This window comes from Cnephaeus nilssonii (genome assembly GCF_951640355.1).
Source record: "Cnephaeus nilssonii genome assembly, chromosome: 7".
Classification (NCBI taxonomy): domain Eukaryota; kingdom Metazoa; phylum Chordata; class Mammalia; order Chiroptera; family Vespertilionidae; genus Cnephaeus; species Cnephaeus nilssonii.
The window spans coordinates 20,364,585-20,370,584 of NC_137078.1; positions in this window are offsets into that span (position 1 = coordinate 20,364,585).

Genomic DNA, 6,000 nt, shown 5'->3' on the forward strand with positions numbered 1-6,000 from the left:
TGTGGCCTAAAATAAATCTCATGCCAATGCAGAATAAAATCAGCTTTTCTCTCTTTGTACCTTCAACAAACTCAATTTCTTTGAAGCTTGGCTTGCTCAGGATAAGAATGCTTTACATGTTGTGAGCTCCTGGAGACAGAAGTACAGCCGATTATCAGCTGGTTAGAAGAAATGTCTCCTCCTGACCCTCTACTCCAGAACCAACTCTTTGTATACTACTCTTCAAAGATGTCAAAACTTCTTTTTTCATGATAGTCTGACATTTCCCCTTCTGTGTTCACCTTCCAAGATACAGAGGCAGACAAGTTAAAATGATTCAGAAAAGGCCTACATAGGGACTCTATGAAGCTTATCCACTTGACCTCAAGATTGTTCTCAAACCATGAGGCCTCTTTGTCAATGAACTTACTTGTAGTGCGAGAGAACTGATTTTTTCCCTGTTCTGGAAACAATGATTTCTGCACTACAGGCCTAAAAACACCCTCCCCCCACAGTTGTAGTAACATAGAACAGTTTTTATGTAGTTTTTGGCTCTTTAGTTGAATTAGTGTAAGCATCCCTCGTTCCATCAATCTGGCTTTAACTTTCCAAGTAAGCACCGGCCCAGGAGCAAATTGAGAGCACACTGGACCTCAAAGCCACTGAGCTAAGTGGCCAAGTAGGAAAATGCAGCCCTCAGCCCTGACACTGCTGTTGTTGTACCATCAGTGCCATAACTGTGGAGACACTGAGAGTAAGAGGATGACTGAGGAAATGTTTGCAAGCTGCTGGATGATTTGAGTGGCTCTCAATTTGCTTTCTATTGTTTTGATAAGGCTCCTACAGTTAAATGTTGGCTTCTAACAAAGCATGGACTCCAAAGTGAAGTGAGGTAAAACATTTTTACACAGTGGCCAAGTGTGTGGGCTCTAAGGTCAGTGTGCCCTAGTTCAGTTCTGGTTTCACTTCTTCCAACCTGTGTGACTATAGGCAAGCTAATAAAACTCTCTATGTCTTAGTTTCTTCAACTGTAAAATGAAGATAATAATAGTGCCCAACTCATAGTATTGCTGTGCAGGCTGAACGAAACAGTACATGTGGAATGCCAAGGATAAAGCCCTTAAGATAGTAAGTGCCCAATAAGCATTAGGTTTTATGATAGCGGAGGTCCTGGGAGAATGACTGTCCTCATGGCCACCACCTGATCAGAATGCCCATCTGGGGCACAAGACGTATCTCGCCACTAGGAAGTGTGTTTGCAGGAATAACTTTTGCAGTGTGTCATCAGTGAGTGGCATAGTAGAAGTGCTAAACCTACCAGTAGGCTCTCCACTGCAAGCCTGAATTCTTTCCAGAAAACATTTGATGAGAATAATTCTCAAACATATTGCAGAGTCGTCTTAAGATCAGCATTAGCTTTTAAACTGGAAAAATGTTGTAACTCTTGACCTGGGGCTTTCCATTAAGACTATAATGACCCAGAATTTCCCAATGCCCCTGGTAAATTTCTTAGGAATTGAAAAGAACAACTGAAATTGACCTACAGACTAAGGTTTATGAATTACCATCACATCTCTCTGAAAGAGAGAGATAGAGAAAGAGAGAAGAGAGAGAGAGAGAGAACTGAGGGGCAAGTTCATGTAGGCAAGGGAGTTAAATAAATGAAAACACTCAATTTGAGTTTGTTTTAATGAAGGGGGATAGTAAGTTATAATTAGAAGTATGTCCTAGGTAGCAGAGAGAAGTATAGAAAAATTCAAGTGTGCTCAACTGTTTGCCAAATTATGAAGCCAGAAAACTGATTTTGAATCTGTTGCCCAAATACTGTCTGGTTAGAAGTATTTCCTTCTAAAGAATTCATATCATAGGAGTGACTATTAGTCAATGATTGAGTTGAGTGTGCATGGCCCAAATGGGCAACTCAGAGGCCTGGTGAATCCTGGTAGTTCTCTGTGTTTGAGAAGTAGAGAAACAGTCCTCAGTACCTCAGAAATCATAGAAAGGGAAGAAGTTGCTTGGTCCCCCAGTTTCCCAGGTTTTTGAGTCCCATCCCCAGTTCAGCAGAGAGACATGGGAGGCTGAGCTGTGAACTGTTCACCAGGTCCACAGAAAGGGAGTCCTTATACCCATTCTCAGAGCGCTAAAGGGATGCTCAGGGAGTCCTCTCAGTGAACCCACACTGAATACATCTGAGCAGAATGCTTCAGCTTCCTATCCTGAATGGGTGCTGTGGACTAAACATTTGTTCCTCTCAAAATTCACATGTGGAAACCCTAATCTCTAATTTGATGGTATTTGGAGAAGGGGGCTTTGGGGAGGTAATTAGGTCATGAGGGTAAAGCCCTCAAGATGGGACTAGTGCTCTTATAAGAAGATGCATGACAGAGTTTGCTTCCTCTCTCTGCTCTTCACATAAGATGGCCATCTGCAAACGAGGAGGTGGGCCCTTATCAGACACTGGACCTGCTGGTACTCAATCTTGGACTTTCTGCCCCAAACCTGTGAGAAATGCATTTATGTTGTTTTTAAGAAACCCAGTCTATGCTCTTTTGTTACAGCAGCCTGAACTGTCTAAGACAGTGATTTTCAACCTGTGTACTGTGGCACAGAGGTATGTGGCAAGAATTTTTTTTTCAATTTTTTTTATTAAGCTATTATATGTGTACATATCTTACCATTGCCCCCCCCCACCCCACTCCCATATATGCCCTCACCCTCCAGGGTTTTGCGTCCATTGGTTATGCTTATATGCATGCATACAAGTCCTTTGATTGATCTCTTATCTTCCCCACCTCTCCCTAACCTTCCTGCTGTAATTTGACAGACTGTTTGATGCTTTACTGCCTCTGTATCTATCTTTTTGTTCAAGTTTATAATGTTCTTTATTATCCATAAATAAGCACAAAGGAGGCATGAACATACAATGGAATAAAGACAGTCTCTTCAATAAATGGTGTTGGGAAAATTGGACAGATACATGCAAAAAAATGAAGATAGATCACCAACTTACGCCATACACAAAAATAAACTCAAAATGGATACAGGACTTAAACATAAGACGGGAAACCATAAAAATACTAGAGGAATCCACAGGCAGCAAAATCTCAGACATATGCCAAAAGAACTTCTTCACCGATACTGCCCCTAGGGCAATGGAAGCTAAAGAGAAAATAAACAAATGGGACTACATCAAAATAAAAAGCTTTTTTACAGCAAAAGAAACTATCAACAAAACAACAAGAAAGCCCACTGCATGGGAGAACATATTTGCAAATGGCATCACTGAAAAAGGTTTAATCTCCAACATCTACAGGCAGCTTATACAACTTAATAAAAGGAAGATAAATGATCCAATAAAAAAATGGGCAACGGACCTAAATAGAATCTTTGCAAAAGAAGACAGAAGGAAGGCCAAGAGACACATGAAAACATGCTCAAAGTCACTAATTATCCGAGAGATGCAAATCAAAACAACAATGCGGTACCATCTCACACTTGTCAGAATGGCTATCATCAACAAATCAACAAACGACAAGTGTTGGCGAGGATGCGGAGGAAAAGGAACCCTTGTGCACTGCTGGTGGGAATGCAGACTGGTACAGCCACTGTGGAGAACAGTATGGAGTTTCCTTAAAAAACTAAAAATGTAAATCCCATTTGACCCAGTAATCCCACTCCTAGGAATATATCCTAAGAAACTGGGAACACCAATAAGAAAGGATATATGCATCCCTATGTTCATAGCAGCACAATTTACAATAGCTAAGATCTGGAAACAGCCTAGGTGCCCATCAGCAGATGAGTGAATTAAAAAACTGTGGTACATCTACACAATGGAATACTATGCTGCCATAAAAAAGAAGGAATTCTTACCATTTGCAGCAACCTGGATGGAATTGGAGAACATTATGTTAAGTGAAATAAGCCAGTCAATGAAAGAAAAATACCACATGATCTCACTCATTTATGGATAATAAAGAACATTATAAACTTGAACAAAAAGATAGATACAGAGGCAAGAATTTTTAAAACATGCAGTACCTGACTATTTAGTCGGGGGCATGGACCTTTTTTTCTTTAGATTGTCAAATGAAAAAAATGACAATAGCCAACATAACAATAGCCATTTGATGTGAATGAATAAAAATTATATCTATTTTTTTGTCAGATCAGCAAAAAATATATTTTTTGGTGTGCTACAGAATTTTAGTAATTAATTTATGTGTTCCATAAGATGAAAAAAAGGTTGAAAATCGCTGATCTAAGACAATGAGTACACCCATTACATCTTCCCTCCATTTCTTTAGGTGGGAAGAGACTTGCTGACAGTGTGACACAAAAAGATGATGGGTCCATTTGGCTTGGTGTGGACTGAGCCTGGGTGGAGGTTAGAAGAGAGCTCTCTCCACTGTCTAGAAAAGCAGCAGGATAGGGAGGACATGGAACTTATCCTTTGAAGAGCTAAAACTATAATCAATATACATAGGCCACTTAAAACTATTTTAACATATGATTTTCATTAATTAATGGGGTGGTGAGGGCCTGGGTGGGGGTGGTGGGACAGGAACGGGCTGGAAGAGATTAATGGGGCGGGGGGGGGGGGGGAAGAGGACCTATGTAATACTTTCAACAATAAAGATTTAAAAAAGAAAACCAAATACATTGGTCCATTTAAGTAATATTAAGTGTTGAGGTTTATTGAGCACATCAATGGTCCAAGCATGTGCAGAGCACTTTACATGTATTCTCTCGTTTTTTCTTTCTTGCAACCCTCTCAAGCAAGTATTATTGTGCCATTTTTCTTTTTTTAAATTCTTTATTGTTGAAAGTATTACGTATGTCTCCTTTTTCCCCCATTGTAGTGTGCCTTTTTTCAATTTAAGAAGCCACATCTGAGGATATGAGTGGCTAAGTAACTTGTCCAAGGACACAATAATAAATAACAGAACTGGGACTTGAAGTCATTGCTCTCTGACCCTATGTACCTGCTTTGCAACTACTCCATAAATCTAAAATGTTTCCAATATAAAAGAAAATTATTACAAATAAAATCTAATATCTAAATTGCTCTACTATGTTATCTCACTAAATAACTTATGAGAGTTTTGCTTTGTTTATATGCAAAATTTCTTGGAAATTTTGAAAAATAATGTGCTATATTTTCACCTGACGATCTTTCTAGCATCTATATTCCCAAAGTATTGTCTTGTGCTTTTTTTTTTATGTAAAGCACATAATAGAGCTTGCCATTGGGAAAGCTTCCAATAAATGTTAGGCATTGTCACCATCATCATCACTGTCTTAACAAATAGTCATTTGTTACATTATATTTTTAAAGCTAGTGAACATGTTAGACTCCCCTACTGGACTGTGAATGGCTCAAGAGTAAGAACTTAGTAGGTTCTAAATAACATTTTCTAAAACAAATACCGCCATGCCTCACTCATTGTGCTTTGCTTTATTGATCTTTCCAGATATTGAGTTTCATCAAAATCAAGGCAAGACCCTCCACCAACAAAAAAATTATGATTCTCTAAAAGCTTAAAAGATGGTTAGCATTTTTTAGCAATGAAGTATTTTTTAATTAAGGCCTGTAAATTTTTTTAGACCTAATGCTATTCCACACTTAAACATAACTTTGATATGCACTGGAAAACAAAAAAATCTGTGTGACTTTATTGCACTATTCACTGTATAGCGGTGGTCTGGAACCAAACCTACAATATCTCTGAGGTATTCTGGTAAATCCCTGTGCTCATAATTAGATCTTATAGCAATGCATCTTAAAACCCATAGGCAGGCCTGGCCAGTGTGACTCAGTGGTTGAGTGTCGACCTATGAACCTGGAGGTCATGGTTTGATTCCAGGTCAGCATACATGCCTGGATTTCAGGCTCAATCCCCAATGTGGGGCATGTAGGAGGCAGCCAATCAATGATTCTCTCTCACTGATATTTCTATCTCTCTCTCCCTCTTCCTTTCTCTCTGAAATCAATAAAAAATAATATAAAAAAACCCTCAA